At 45.1% G+C, this 13,571-nt stretch overlaps 13 non-coding genes across 13 annotated transcripts; all 13 read left to right on the top strand.

The window, feature by feature from the left end:
* Positions 1–3,037: 3,037 nt before the first annotated feature.
* Positions 3,038–3,119, top strand: trnal-uag (transfer RNA leucine (anticodon UAG)). Its single transcript has one exon. It is a non-coding gene; the product is annotated as a tRNA-Leu (tRNA).
* Positions 3,120–3,907: 788 nt separating this feature from the next.
* trnal-uag (transfer RNA leucine (anticodon UAG)) lies at positions 3,908–3,989 on the top strand. Its single transcript has one exon. It is a non-coding gene; the product is annotated as a tRNA-Leu (tRNA).
* A 788-nt stretch (positions 3,990–4,777) lies between these two features.
* trnal-uag (transfer RNA leucine (anticodon UAG)) lies at positions 4,778–4,859 on the top strand. The gene has a single exon. It is a non-coding gene; the product is annotated as a tRNA-Leu (tRNA).
* A 788-nt stretch (positions 4,860–5,647) lies between these two features.
* trnal-uag (transfer RNA leucine (anticodon UAG)) lies at positions 5,648–5,729 on the top strand. The gene has a single exon. It is a non-coding gene; the product is annotated as a tRNA-Leu (tRNA).
* Positions 5,730–6,517: 788 nt separating this feature from the next.
* trnal-uag (transfer RNA leucine (anticodon UAG)) lies at positions 6,518–6,599 on the top strand. Its single transcript has one exon. It is a non-coding gene; the product is annotated as a tRNA-Leu (tRNA).
* A 788-nt stretch (positions 6,600–7,387) lies between these two features.
* On the top strand, positions 7,388–7,469 carry trnal-uag (transfer RNA leucine (anticodon UAG)). Its single transcript has one exon. It is a non-coding gene; the product is annotated as a tRNA-Leu (tRNA).
* A 788-nt stretch (positions 7,470–8,257) lies between these two features.
* On the top strand, positions 8,258–8,339 carry trnal-uag (transfer RNA leucine (anticodon UAG)). Its single transcript has one exon. It is a non-coding gene; the product is annotated as a tRNA-Leu (tRNA).
* Positions 8,340–9,127: 788 nt separating this feature from the next.
* On the top strand, positions 9,128–9,209 carry trnal-uag (transfer RNA leucine (anticodon UAG)). Its single transcript has one exon. It is a non-coding gene; the product is annotated as a tRNA-Leu (tRNA).
* A 788-nt stretch (positions 9,210–9,997) lies between these two features.
* trnal-uag (transfer RNA leucine (anticodon UAG)) lies at positions 9,998–10,079 on the top strand. The gene has a single exon. It is a non-coding gene; the product is annotated as a tRNA-Leu (tRNA).
* A 788-nt stretch (positions 10,080–10,867) lies between these two features.
* Positions 10,868–10,949, top strand: trnal-uag (transfer RNA leucine (anticodon UAG)). The gene has a single exon. It is a non-coding gene; the product is annotated as a tRNA-Leu (tRNA).
* A 788-nt stretch (positions 10,950–11,737) lies between these two features.
* trnal-uag (transfer RNA leucine (anticodon UAG)) lies at positions 11,738–11,819 on the top strand. Its single transcript has one exon. It is a non-coding gene; the product is annotated as a tRNA-Leu (tRNA).
* Positions 11,820–12,607: 788 nt separating this feature from the next.
* trnal-uag (transfer RNA leucine (anticodon UAG)) lies at positions 12,608–12,689 on the top strand. Its single transcript has one exon. It is a non-coding gene; the product is annotated as a tRNA-Leu (tRNA).
* Positions 12,690–13,477: 788 nt separating this feature from the next.
* On the top strand, positions 13,478–13,559 carry trnal-uag (transfer RNA leucine (anticodon UAG)). Its single transcript has one exon. It is a non-coding gene; the product is annotated as a tRNA-Leu (tRNA).
* The last annotated feature ends 12 nt before the right edge of the window (positions 13,560–13,571 follow it).

The following is a 13,571-nucleotide window of genomic DNA, read 5'->3' as shown; positions in this document are numbered from 1 at the left end:
TACCTGCAGTTTCAAAAACGTGTTCCTTTTGCTTTCCTGGTGCTTGTTTGTTTGGTTGCCACGGTGATGGCGCAGCTGTGATAGCTAACGAGCTAGGCAGAGAGAAAAACGAACATTTACCTAGCATCCACACCTCAAACAAGTTGACCTAGACGCAAAACTATACGTCCAATCCAAAATATAAGGATATTTTCCGAGACCCAAGACTCTGCCGAAACCAGAGATGTCCTTTATATGTCTGTGCGGTCAGAAATACGACTCTATCGGCAGTTTCAAAATCTTGTTCCTTCTTGCTTTCTCTGACTGATTTTACTCACCTCTCCATTGAAGTTAGTGAGAGAATTTGAAAGGCTGCTCTCGCTTCAAGGCTCATAGCTGAAAATCTGTAAATGTGAGCTCTTTAGTAGTTACATTGGCTGAAAGAGGACAATTTTTCCTACATTTTAAGGTATAACTTGTTTCTGTAAGTTAAACTATATGAACGTTAGAGGAATTTGTTTGACAAATTAGTTGAATATCAGAAAAAGAGCAGCAAGCAGAGTGGCACACTCTGCTTGCTGCTCATTCATAAAAATCAAGAAGGAGCAAACATTTTAATGTATTTCAAACTGTCATAATTCAAAATTGGCTGAACATTTGAAAAAGCTGAATCATTTGGGAATAGCTGAATGTCTTGTGAACATTTTAAAGGTTGAATGGTGTCTCTAGCTGAAAGTAAGCTGAAGTAGTTACGTTTGAAAGAGGAGGAAGCTTTTTAATGATTTGAAAGGATTTACCATTACTTTTAATGGGAGAATAATTTGCACAAAAACCTTAATGTCTTAAAAAGTATAAAAGTGAGAAATACCAAAAGTCATAGCCATCATCTCCTGAAGGAGCTGAACGTTTTGATACCTAAATTGTAGGAATCGGTGAAAGTATGCAGAACAAGTTAAAGGCCAAAAAACGGCGGAAGAACTAAGAAGTTGATATAACTAGAAAAGGCTGTTCCTGCGAAACAGCAGTGAGAATGCTGAAAACCTGAATGGGGATAGCTGACTATGCTAAAAAAGCTGAAATAGTGAAAATTTAGTAGAAAGTTATAAGCTGAAGCTTCAAAGCAACCGAAAGGTATTTTTGAAAGGGGCTGGAGCAGCATTCCAACAATGATTTGAAAGGATTTATCCATTACTTTTAAAGGGAGAATAATTTGCACAAAAACCTTAATATTTTAAAAAGTATAAAAGTGAGAAATGAGAAAATACCCGCAAGCTGAAATGAATTTCAAAAATGTGTGAGTCACACAAAAGAGGCAGTGTGGAAGCTGAACTGCATCATCTTAACAAAGCTAAGAGCTAAAATAGCCTACAATGTGGGAGAAGCTGAAAGCTGAACTGTTAAACAGAAGAAGTAGGCTAGCTAGTCGTAACAAGAATATTATCGTTTTAACAGATTAAATTATAGTTGAGATAGTATAAGCAGTAGCAGATGTGGCCTATGCGTTTACTCGGCTTTCTTAGTAGGATTCAATGTGTTGATGGAATGAAACATACAGCAGTAGAGCCGATACAGGAAGACACGGCGACACTTTGTTGCAGAAGGATGATGGTGCAAGTTTTGTCCGTGGAGCATACAACGATTAATAAAAAAGAATCATGTAGACGCGTTTATTGAGTAATCGCATAACTAATTACACATGTAAACGGAGTAATCGTATTATTGGCATAAACCGACAATTGCTAGTAATCGTGTTTCTCATGGTCAAGTAAACGTACCAATCACCTGTGTGAGAGACTGAGTGGTGCGTGTCTGTCGTTATGGTGATGGTGCAGCTATGATTGCTAACGCGCTGAGGGCAGAGAATAAGAGAAATGTAGCTAGAATCCACACCTCAAACAAGATAACCTAGACGCAAAACTGTACGTCCAATCCAAAATATAAGGATATTTTCCGGGACCCAAGACTCTGCCGAAACCAGAGATATTCTTTATATGTCTGTGCAGTCAGAAATACGACTCTACCTGCAGTTTCAAAAACGTGTTCCTTTTGCTTTCCTGGTGCTTGTTTGTTTGGTTGCCACGGTGATGGCGCAGCTGTGATAGCTAACGAGCTAGGCAGAGAGAAAAACGAACATTTACCTAGCATCCACACCTCAAACAAGTTGACCTAGACGCAAAACTATACGTCCAATCCAAAATATAAGGATATTTTCCGAGACCCAAGACTCTGCCGAAACCAGAGATGTCCTTTATATGTCTGTGCGGTCAGAAATACGACTCTATCGGCAGTTTCAAAATCTTGTTCCTTCTTGCTTTCTCTGACAAATTTTACCCACCTCTCCATTGAAGTTAGTGAGAGAATTTGAAAGGCTGCTCTCGCTTCAAGGCTCATAGCTGAAAATCTGTAAATGTGAGCTCTTTAGTAGTTACATTGGCTGAAAGAGGACAATTTTTCCTACATTTTAAGGTATAACTTGTTTCTGTAAGTTAAACTATATGAACGTTAGAGGAATTTGTTTGACAAATTAGTTGAATATCAGAAAAAGAGCAGCAAGCACTCTGCTTGCTGCTCATAAAAATCATGAAGGAGCAAACATTTTAATGTATTTCAAACTGTCATAATTCAAAATTGGCTGAACATTTGAAAAAGCTGAATCATTTGGGAATAGCTGAATGTCTTGTGAACATTTTAAAGGTTGAATGGTGTCTCTAGCTGAAAGTAAGCTGAAGTAGTTACATTTGAAAGAGGAGGAAGCTTTTTAATGATTTGAAAGGATTTACCATTACTTTTAATGGGAGAATAATTTGCACAAAAACCTTAATGTCTTAAAAAGTATAAAAGTGAGAAATACCAAAAGTCATAGCCATCATCTCCTGAAGGAGCTGAACGTTTTGATACAAAAGTTGTAGGAATCGGTTAAAGTATGCAGAACGAGTTAAAGGCCAAAAAACGGCGGAAGAACTGAGAAGTTGAAAAGCAATAGTGAGAATGCTTAACAGCATTCTCACAATAAAGAGAAACAGGAAAACAATAGTGAGAATGCTTAACAGCATTCCGTGGTAGCGTGGCCGAGCGGACCAAGGCGCTGGATTTAGGCTCCAGTCTCTCCGGAGGCGTGGGTTCAAATCCCACCGCTGCCACTTTTGTAGGGTGCTAACGCCGTCCCATTGCTTTGAAGTCAGTAAGTGGGTTTGAAAAAGTGAACTGTGGCTCGACATGTGCGATTGTATATGATTTTTTGGGGGCATCGTAGTTATAGTGGCAACTACAGTGGCAACTTTTTTCCTTAAAGTTGACGGGGTTCAATCCCCAGCCAGTACAGACCGTGGAGAGGCATCTCGTCTCTTGTGACGGTCGATAGCGTCACGATTAGGCCACGTGTTTCAAACTCCGCAGAAGTATAAACCAGGCTTAGGGCAATTTCTTACTAGTTGGACGTCAGTAGGTGGTGTGGAAAGGTGAACCGTCCCTCGAAATGCTGTGCGATCATGGAGTCTGTTGGGGGCATTGGTGGTATAGTGGCAAGCATAGCTGCCTTCCAAGCAGTTGACCAGGGCTCGATTCCTGGCCAATGCAGAACCTTGAGAGAGATTCAAATCAACTTTATTTCGCCATGTATACAGATACTAGGAATTTGATTTGGTATTCTCCATGCAGGCTATAGCATCACAAATAGAACAACAAGACAAAAAAGAAAAACAATACAAGGACAGATAGTACCAGTATGAGCAAAATAATAAATAAGAATGGAGGTAATGTTAAATAAAGCGCCGTAAAGTTCATGTGTAAGAGCTATTTAGGAGGGCTATTGTTAGATCTGTTTTATCTTGTGACGTTCAAGCGCTTCCAGGCATTAAGAATGTCACGTGAGCTCCTGGACGATCGATCAGCTTCGGGAAGAGCCCGGGGGGCCAAGACCTGACAACGTGGTAGCGTGGCCGAGCGGTCCAAGGCGCTGGATTTAGGCTCCAGTCTCTCCGGAGGCGTGGGTTCAAATCCCACCGCTGCCACTTTTGTAGGGTGCTAACGCCGTCCCATTGCTTTGAAGTCAGTAAGTGGGTTTGAAAAAGTGAACTGTGGCTCGACATGTGCGATTGTATATGATTTTTTGGGGGCATCGTAGTTATAGTGGCAACTACAGTGGCAACTTTTTTCCTTGAAGTTGACGGGGTTCAATCCCCAGCCAGTACAGACCGTGGAGAGGCATCTCGTCTCTTGTGACGGTCGATAGCGTCACGATTAGGCCACGTGTTTCAAACTCCGCAGAAGTATAAACCAGGCTTAGGGCAATTTCTTACTAGTTGGACGTCAGTAGGTGGTGTGGAAAGGTGAACCGTCCCTCGAAATGCTGTGCGATCATGGAGTCTGTTGGGGGCATTGGTGGTATAGTGGCAAGCATAGCTGCCTTCCAAGCAGTTGACCAGGGCTCGATTCCTGGCCAATGCAGAACCTTGAGAGAGATTCAAATCAACTTTATTTCGCCATGTATACAGATACTAGGAATTTGATTTGGTATTCTCCATGCAGGCTATAGCATCACAAATAGAACAACAAGACAAAAAAGAAAAACAATACAAGGACAGATAGTACCAGTATGAGCAAAATAATAAATAAGAATGGAGGTAATGTTAAATAAAGCGCCGTAAAGTTCATGTGTAAGAGCTATTTAGGAGGGCTATTGTTAGATCTGTTTTATCTTGTGACGTTCAAGCGCTTCCAGGCATTAAGAATGTCACGTGAGCTCCTGGACGATCGATCAGCTTCGGGAAGAGCCCGGGGGGCCAAGACCTGACAACGTGGTAGCGTGGCCGAGCGGTCCAAGGCGCTGGATTTAGGCTCCAGTCTCTCCGGAGGCGTGGGTTCAAATCCCACCGCTGCCACTTTTGTAGGGTGCTAACGCCGTCCCATTGCTTTGAAGTCAGTAAGTGGGTTTGAAAAAGTGAACTGTGGCTCGACATGTGCGATTGTATATGATTTTTTGGGGGCATCGTAGTTATAGTGGCAACTACAGTGGCAACTTTTTTCCTTGAAGTTGACGGGGTTCAATCCCCAGCCAGTACAGACCGTGGAGAGGCATCTCGTCTCTTGTGACGGTCGATAGCGTCACGATTAGGCCACGTGTTTCAAACTCCGCAGAAGTATAAACCAGGCTTAGGGCAATTTCTTACTAGTTGGACGTCAGTAGGTGGTGTGGAAAGGTGAACCGTCCCTCGAAATGCTGTGCGATCATGGAGTCTGTTGGGGGCATTGGTGGTATAGTGGCAAGCATAGCTGCCTTCCAAGCAGTTGACCAGGGCTCGATTCCTGGCCAATGCAGAACCTTGAGAGAGATTCAAATCAACTTTATTTCGCCATGTATACAGATACTAGGAATTTGATTTGGTATTCTCCATGCAGGCTATAGCATCACAAATAGAACAACAAGACAAAAAAGAAAAACAATACAAGGACAGATAGTACCAGTATGAGCAAAATAATAAATAAGAATGGAGGTAATGTTAAATAAAGCGCCGTAAAGTTCATGTGTAAGAGCTATTTAGGAGGGCTATTGTTAGATCTGTTTTATCTTGTGACGTTCAAGCGCTTCCAGGCATTAAGAATGTCACGTGAGCTCCTGGACGATCGATCAGCTTCGGGAAGAGCCCGGGGGGCCAAGACCTGACAACGTGGTAGCGTGGCCGAGCGGTCCAAGGCGCTGGATTTAGGCTCCAGTCTCTCCGGAGGCGTGGGTTCAAATCCCACCGCTGCCACTTTTGTAGGGTGCTAACGCCGTCCCATTGCTTTGAAGTCAGTAAGTGGGTTTGAAAAAGTGAACTGTGGCTCGACATGTGCGATTGTATATGATTTTTTGGGGGCATCGTAGTTATAGTGGCAACTACAGTGGCAACTTTTTTCCTTGAAGTTGACGGGGTTCAATCCCCAGCCAGTACAGACCGTGGAGAGGCATCTCGTCTCTTGTGACGGTCGATAGCGTCACGATTAGGCCACGTGTTTCAAACTCCGCAGAAGTATAAACCAGGCTTAGGGCAATTTCTTACTAGTTGGACGTCAGTAGGTGGTGTGGAAAGGTGAACCGTCCCTCGAAATGCTGTGCGATCATGGAGTCTGTTGGGGGCATTGGTGGTATAGTGGCAAGCATAGCTGCCTTCCAAGCAGTTGACCAGGGCTCGATTCCTGGCCAATGCAGAACCTTGAGAGAGATTCAAATCAACTTTATTTCGCCATGTATACAGATACTAGGAATTTGATTTGGTATTCTCCATGCAGGCTATAGCATCACAAATAGAACAACAAGACAAAAAAGAAAAACAATACAAGGACAGATAGTACCAGTATGAGCAAAATAATAAATAAGAATGGAGGTAATGTTAAATAAAGCGCCGTAAAGTTCATGTGTAAGAGCTATTTAGGAGGGCTATTGTTAGATCTGTTTTATCTTGTGACGTTCAAGCGCTTCCAGGCATTAAGAATGTCACGTGAGCTCCTGGACGATCGATCAGCTTCGGGAAGAGCCCGGGGGGCCAAGACCTGACAACGTGGTAGCGTGGCCGAGCGGTCCAAGGCGCTGGATTTAGGCTCCAGTCTCTCCGGAGGCGTGGGTTCAAATCCCACCGCTGCCACTTTTGTAGGGTGCTAACGCCGTCCCATTGCTTTGAAGTCAGTAAGTGGGTTTGAAAAAGTGAACTGTGGCTCGACATGTGCGATTGTATATGATTTTTTGGGGGCATCGTAGTTATAGTGGCAACTACAGTGGCAACTTTTTTCCTTGAAGTTGACGGGGTTCAATCCCCAGCCAGTACAGACCGTGGAGAGGCATCTCGTCTCTTGTGACGGTCGATAGCGTCACGATTAGGCCACGTGTTTCAAACTCCGCAGAAGTATAAACCAGGCTTAGGGCAATTTCTTACTAGTTGGACGTCAGTAGGTGGTGTGGAAAGGTGAACCGTCCCTCGAAATGCTGTGCGATCATGGAGTCTGTTGGGGGCATTGGTGGTATAGTGGCAAGCATAGCTGCCTTCCAAGCAGTTGACCAGGGCTCGATTCCTGGCCAATGCAGAACCTTGAGAGAGATTCAAATCAACTTTATTTCGCCATGTATACAGATACTAGGAATTTGATTTGGTATTCTCCATGCAGGCTATAGCATCACAAATAGAACAACAAGACAAAAAAGAAAAACAATACAAGGACAGATAGTACCAGTATGAGCAAAATAATAAATAAGAATGGAGGTAATGTTAAATAAAGCGCCGTAAAGTTCATGTGTAAGAGCTATTTAGGAGGGCTATTGTTAGATCTGTTTTATCTTGTGACGTTCAAGCGCTTCCAGGCATTAAGAATGTCACGTGAGCTCCTGGACGATCGATCAGCTTCGGGAAGAGCCCGGGGGGCCAAGACCTGACAACGTGGTAGCGTGGCCGAGCGGTCCAAGGCGCTGGATTTAGGCTCCAGTCTCTCCGGAGGCGTGGGTTCAAATCCCACCGCTGCCACTTTTGTAGGGTGCTAACGCCGTCCCATTGCTTTGAAGTCAGTAAGTGGGTTTGAAAAAGTGAACTGTGGCTCGACATGTGCGATTGTATATGATTTTTTGGGGGCATCGTAGTTATAGTGGCAACTACAGTGGCAACTTTTTTCCTTGAAGTTGACGGGGTTCAATCCCCAGCCAGTACAGACCGTGGAGAGGCATCTCGTCTCTTGTGACGGTCGATAGCGTCACGATTAGGCCACGTGTTTCAAACTCCGCAGAAGTATAAACCAGGCTTAGGGCAATTTCTTACTAGTTGGACGTCAGTAGGTGGTGTGGAAAGGTGAACCGTCCCTCGAAATGCTGTGCGATCATGGAGTCTGTTGGGGGCATTGGTGGTATAGTGGCAAGCATAGCTGCCTTCCAAGCAGTTGACCAGGGCTCGATTCCTGGCCAATGCAGAACCTTGAGAGAGATTCAAATCAACTTTATTTCGCCATGTATACAGATACTAGGAATTTGATTTGGTATTCTCCATGCAGGCTATAGCATCACAAATAGAACAACAAGACAAAAAAGAAAAACAATACAAGGACAGATAGTACCAGTATGAGCAAAATAATAAATAAGAATGGAGGTAATGTTAAATAAAGCGCCGTAAAGTTCATGTGTAAGAGCTATTTAGGAGGGCTATTGTTAGATCTGTTTTATCTTGTGACGTTCAAGCGCTTCCAGGCATTAAGAATGTCACGTGAGCTCCTGGACGATCGATCAGCTTCGGGAAGAGCCCGGGGGGCCAAGACCTGACAACGTGGTAGCGTGGCCGAGCGGTCCAAGGCGCTGGATTTAGGCTCCAGTCTCTCCGGAGGCGTGGGTTCAAATCCCACCGCTGCCACTTTTGTAGGGTGCTAACGCCGTCCCATTGCTTTGAAGTCAGTAAGTGGGTTTGAAAAAGTGAACTGTGGCTCGACATGTGCGATTGTATATGATTTTTTGGGGGCATCGTAGTTATAGTGGCAACTACAGTGGCAACTTTTTTCCTTGAAGTTGACGGGGTTCAATCCCCAGCCAGTACAGACCGTGGAGAGGCATCTCGTCTCTTGTGACGGTCGATAGCGTCACGATTAGGCCACGTGTTTCAAACTCCGCAGAAGTATAAACCAGGCTTAGGGCAATTTCTTACTAGTTGGACGTCAGTAGGTGGTGTGGAAAGGTGAACCGTCCCTCGAAATGCTGTGCGATCATGGAGTCTGTTGGGGGCATTGGTGGTATAGTGGCAAGCATAGCTGCCTTCCAAGCAGTTGACCAGGGCTCGATTCCTGGCCAATGCAGAACCTTGAGAGAGATTCAAATCAACTTTATTTCGCCATGTATACAGATACTAGGAATTTGATTTGGTATTCTCCATGCAGGCTATAGCATCACAAATAGAACAACAAGACAAAAAAGAAAAACAATACAAGGACAGATAGTACCAGTATGAGCAAAATAATAAATAAGAATGGAGGTAATGTTAAATAAAGCGCCGTAAAGTTCATGTGTAAGAGCTATTTAGGAGGGCTATTGTTAGATCTGTTTTATCTTGTGACGTTCAAGCGCTTCCAGGCATTAAGAATGTCACGTGAGCTCCTGGACGATCGATCAGCTTCGGGAAGAGCCCGGGGGGCCAAGACCTGACAACGTGGTAGCGTGGCCGAGCGGTCCAAGGCGCTGGATTTAGGCTCCAGTCTCTCCGGAGGCGTGGGTTCAAATCCCACCGCTGCCACTTTTGTAGGGTGCTAACGCCGTCCCATTGCTTTGAAGTCAGTAAGTGGGTTTGAAAAAGTGAACTGTGGCTCGACATGTGCGATTGTATATGATTTTTTGGGGGCATCGTAGTTATAGTGGCAACTACAGTGGCAACTTTTTTCCTTGAAGTTGACGGGGTTCAATCCCCAGCCAGTACAGACCGTGGAGAGGCATCTCGTCTCTTGTGACGGTCGATAGCGTCACGATTAGGCCACGTGTTTCAAACTCCGCAGAAGTATAAACCAGGCTTAGGGCAATTTCTTACTAGTTGGACGTCAGTAGGTGGTGTGGAAAGGTGAACCGTCCCTCGAAATGCTGTGCGATCATGGAGTCTGTTGGGGGCATTGGTGGTATAGTGGCAAGCATAGCTGCCTTCCAAGCAGTTGACCAGGGCTCGATTCCTGGCCAATGCAGAACCTTGAGAGAGATTCAAATCAACTTTATTTCGCCATGTATACAGATACTAGGAATTTGATTTGGTATTCTCCATGCAGGCTATAGCATCACAAATAGAACAACAAGACAAAAAAGAAAAACAATACAAGGACAGATAGTACCAGTATGAGCAAAATAATAAATAAGAATGGAGGTAATGTTAAATAAAGCGCCGTAAAGTTCATGTGTAAGAGCTATTTAGGAGGGCTATTGTTAGATCTGTTTTATCTTGTGACGTTCAAGCGCTTCCAGGCATTAAGAATGTCACGTGAGCTCCTGGACGATCGATCAGCTTCGGGAAGAGCCCGGGGGGCCAAGACCTGACAACGTGGTAGCGTGGCCGAGCGGTCCAAGGCGCTGGATTTAGGCTCCAGTCTCTCCGGAGGCGTGGGTTCAAATCCCACCGCTGCCACTTTTGTAGGGTGCTAACGCCGTCCCATTGCTTTGAAGTCAGTAAGTGGGTTTGAAAAAGTGAACTGTGGCTCGACATGTGCGATTGTATATGATTTTTTGGGGGCATCGTAGTTATAGTGGCAACTACAGTGGCAACTTTTTTCCTTGAAGTTGACGGGGTTCAATCCCCAGCCAGTACAGACCGTGGAGAGGCATCTCGTCTCTTGTGACGGTCGATAGCGTCACGATTAGGCCACGTGTTTCAAACTCCGCAGAAGTATAAACCAGGCTTAGGGCAATTTCTTACTAGTTGGACGTCAGTAGGTGGTGTGGAAAGGTGAACCGTCCCTCGAAATGCTGTGCGATCATGGAGTCTGTTGGGGGCATTGGTGGTATAGTGGCAAGCATAGCTGCCTTCCAAGCAGTTGACCAGGGCTCGATTCCTGGCCAATGCAGAACCTTGAGAGAGATTCAAATCAACTTTATTTCGCCATGTATACAGATACTAGGAATTTGATTTGGTATTCTCCATGCAGGCTATAGCATCACAAATAGAACAACAAGACAAAAAAGAAAAACAATACAAGGACAGATAGTACCAGTATGAGCAAAATAATAAATAAGAATGGAGGTAATGTTAAATAAAGCGCCGTAAAGTTCATGTGTAAGAGCTATTTAGGAGGGCTATTGTTAGATCTGTTTTATCTTGTGACGTTCAAGCGCTTCCAGGCATTAAGAATGTCACGTGAGCTCCTGGACGATCGATCAGCTTCGGGAAGAGCCCGGGGGGCCAAGACCTGACAACGTGGTAGCGTGGCCGAGCGGTCCAAGGCGCTGGATTTAGGCTCCAGTCTCTCCGGAGGCGTGGGTTCAAATCCCACCGCTGCCACTTTTGTAGGGTGCTAACGCCGTCCCATTGCTTTGAAGTCAGTAAGTGGGTTTGAAAAAGTGAACTGTGGCTCGACATGTGCGATTGTATATGATTTTTTGGGGGCATCGTAGTTATAGTGGCAACTACAGTGGCAACTTTTTTCCTTGAAGTTGACGGGGTTCAATCCCCAGCCAGTACAGACCGTGGAGAGGCATCTCGTCTCTTGTGACGGTCGATAGCGTCACGATTAGGCCACGTGTTTCAAACTCCGCAGAAGTATAAACCAGGCTTAGGGCAATTTCTTACTAGTTGGACGTCAGTAGGTGGTGTGGAAAGGTGAACCGTCCCTCGAAATGCTGTGCGATCATGGAGTCTGTTGGGGGCATTGGTGGTATAGTGGCAAGCATAGCTGCCTTCCAAGCAGTTGACCAGGGCTCGATTCCTGGCCAATGCAGAACCTTGAGAGAGATTCAAATCAACTTTATTTCGCCATGTATACAGATACTAGGAATTTGATTTGGTATTCTCCATGCAGGCTATAGCATCACAAATAGAACAACAAGACAAAAAAGAAAAACAATACAAGGACAGATAGTACCAGTATGAGCAAAATAATAAATAAGAATGGAGGTAATGTTAAATAAAGCGCCGTAAAGTTCATGTGTAAGAGCTATTTAGGAGGGCTATTGTTAGATCTGTTTTATCTTGTGACGTTCAAGCGCTTCCAGGCATTAAGAATGTCACGTGAGCTCCTGGACGATCGATCAGCTTCGGGAAGAGCCCGGGGGGCCAAGACCTGACAACGTGGTAGCGTGGCCGAGCGGTCCAAGGCGCTGGATTTAGGCTCCAGTCTCTCCGGAGGCGTGGGTTCAAATCCCACCGCTGCCACTTTTGTAGGGTGCTAACGCCGTCCCATTGCTTTGAAGTCAGTAAGTGGGTTTGAAAAAGTGAACTGTGGCTCGACATGTGCGATTGTATATGATTTTTTGGGGGCATCGTAGTTATAGTGGCAACTACAGTGGCAACTTTTTTCCTTGAAGTTGACGGGGTTCAATCCCCAGCCAGTACAGACCGTGGAGAGGCATCTCGTCTCTTGTGACGGTCGATAGCGTCACGATTAGGCCACGTGTTTCAAACTCCGCAGAAGTATAAACCAGGCTTAGGGCAATTTCTTACTAGTTGGACGTCAGTAGGTGGTGTGGAAAGGTGAACCGTCCCTCGAAATGCTGTGCGATCATGGAGTCTGTTGGGGGCATTGGTGGTATAGTGGCAAGCATAGCTGCCTTCCAAGCAGTTGACCAGGGCTCGATTCCTGGCCAATGCAGAACCTTGAGAGAGATTCAAATCAACTTTATTTCGCCATGTATACAGATACTAGGAATTTGATTTGGTATTCTCCATGCAGGCTATAGCATCACAAATAGAACAACAAGACAAAAAAGAAAAACAATACAAGGACAGATAGTACCAGTATGAGCAAAATAATAAATAAGAATGGAGGTAATGTTAAATAAAGCGCCGTAAAGTTCATGTGTAAGAGCTATTTAGGAGGGCTATTGTTAGATCTGTTTTATCTTGTGACGTTCAAGCGCTTCCAGGCATTAAGAATGTCACGTGAGCTCCTGGACGATCGATCAGCTTCGGGAAGAGCCCGGGGGGCCAAGACCTGACAACGTGGTAGCGTGGCCGAGCGGTCCAAGGCGCTGGATTTAGGCTCCAGTCTCTCCGGAGGCGTGGGTTCAAATCCCACCGCTGCCACTTTTGTAGGGTGCTAACGCCGTCCCATTGCTTTGAAGTCAGTAAGTGGGTTTGAAAAAGTGAACTGTGGCTCGACATGTGCGATTGTATATGATTTTTTGGGGGCATCGTAGTTATAGTGGCAACTACAGTGGCAACTTTTTTCCTTGAAGTTGACGGGGTTCAATCCCCAGCCAGTACAGACCGTGGAGAGGCATCTCGTCTCTTGTGACGGTCGATAGCGTCACGATTAGGCCACGTGTTTCAAACTCCGCAGAAGTATAAACCAGGCTTAGGGCAATTTCTTACTAGTTGGACGTCAGTAGGTGGTGTGGAAAGGTGAACCGTCCCTCGAAATGCTGTGCGATCATGGAGTCTGTTGGGGGCATTGGTGGTATAGTGGCAAGCATAGCTGCCTTCCAAGCAGTTGACCAGGGCTCGATTCCTGGCCAATGCAGAACCTTGAGAGAGATTCAAATCAACTTTATTTCGCCATGTATACAGATACTAGGAATTTGATTTGGTATTCTCCATGCAGGCTATAGCATCACAAATAGAACAACAAGACAAAAAAGAAAAACAATACAAGGACAGATAGTACCAGTATGAGCAAAATAATAAATAAGAATGGAGGTAATGTTAAATAAAGCGCCGTAAAGTTCATGTGTAAGAGCTATTTAGGAGGGCTATTGTTAGATCTGTTTTATCTTGTGACGTTCAAGCGCTTCCAGGCATTAAGAATGTCACGTGAGCTCCTGGACGATCGATCAGCTTCGGGAAGAGCCCGGGGGGCCAAGACCTGACAACGTGGTAGCGTGGCCGAGCGGTCCAAGGCGCTGGATTTAGGCTCCAGTCTCTCCGGAGGCGTGGGTTCAAATCCCACCGCTGCCACTTTTGTAGGGT

The sequence above is a fragment of the Osmerus eperlanus genome, chromosome 22 (assembly GCF_963692335.1).
Source record: "Osmerus eperlanus chromosome 22, fOsmEpe2.1, whole genome shotgun sequence".
In the NCBI taxonomy this organism is placed as follows: Eukaryota; Metazoa; Chordata; class Actinopteri; order Osmeriformes; family Osmeridae; genus Osmerus; species Osmerus eperlanus.
Note: the sequence above shows the minus strand (reverse complement) of the source record. Positions and strands in the feature narration are given on the sequence as shown.